The following is a 1,203-nucleotide window of genomic DNA, read 5'->3' on the forward strand; positions in this document are numbered from 1 at the left end:
CCATAGCTTCCATTGTTCTCTCATTGGCAATAACATATATGATCTTGAGGCCCGAGATTTCTCTTGAGATCCCCACAAGTATTGCTTGGGATCTGGGATCTTCCTGATACAGGAAAAAAAAATCTGTATCTATATCTATATCTATATCTATATCTATATCTATATCTATATCTCCCTTCCTGACCACCACCAACACACACCACTGAACCTGCTTTTACTCTTACCAGTTTTCTTTTCAGAATTATAATTATTCGGGTTATCCAAAGCCAAAGACCAGGAGTTTGCAATCTTATGGGAGGTAACACATGTTTATAGACTTGAGCCTGAAAATCTTCCCTTTGGCTCCTGTATCAAATCCAAGCAACTTACCCCTTGCCAGACATTTTATATGCCATGTGCCCCAGGACAAATGCACTCTCCTTGACCTGAGTTCTAGGCTTGCCATTATAGTCTGGAGGTGTTACGTATGCATTGGATGGTGACAGGCCATAGGCTGCATGAGCCTCAAGATAGAATAGCTAATATTTATTGAGTACTTATTATGTGCCAGACACGTGTGAATCCTTTTGCGTGTCTTATCACATTTAATTCTCGCAATGGCATTATGCTGTAGTCATCCTTGTTAGTCTTACTTTACAGATGAGCAAATTGAGGCAGGGAGAAATCAAGCGGAAGCAATTTGCCTATGATCCCCAAAATAGATGGATCCAGAATTCCATCCCATGCAGTCTGATTCCAGAGCCCACACTCTCAACCAGTCGGTTACACTGCCTGTCCATTAGATTATTGCTTTCCCAAGGTGTTGCTTGAGATGGCCCAGGGCTTAGACACTAAACTCATTGAAATGTGAGTATTTCTTCCCTTTAGTTTTTAATTACTGAAGACTAACTACATGACGACAAGTGCTGTGAATGAGGAACCAGAATACAAACTATAGAACTGAAAATTGGTGACCCGAGTAACGGGATCAAAGGAAGAGCACTCTAGGAGTGGAGAACCCGAGTAAAGAGACCAAGAGGAAGCTCATCAATCCACAAGGAGTTAGCTCTCCAGTCCACGGTATCCGGTGTAAGGTGTAATGCAGAGAATAAGAGCAAGAATTCACCTGTCTCCTGAAACAGCTTGTGGCCTGGCCATTGTTTTACCTCATCAATCTATTAAAGAGCATGTTGAGAGGTACTAGACTGGTGAGACTGGCGGTGG

The sequence above is a fragment of the Mustela erminea genome, chromosome 4 (assembly GCF_009829155.1).
Source record: "Mustela erminea isolate mMusErm1 chromosome 4, mMusErm1.Pri, whole genome shotgun sequence".
NCBI lineage: Eukaryota > Metazoa > Chordata > Mammalia > Carnivora > Mustelidae > Mustela > Mustela erminea.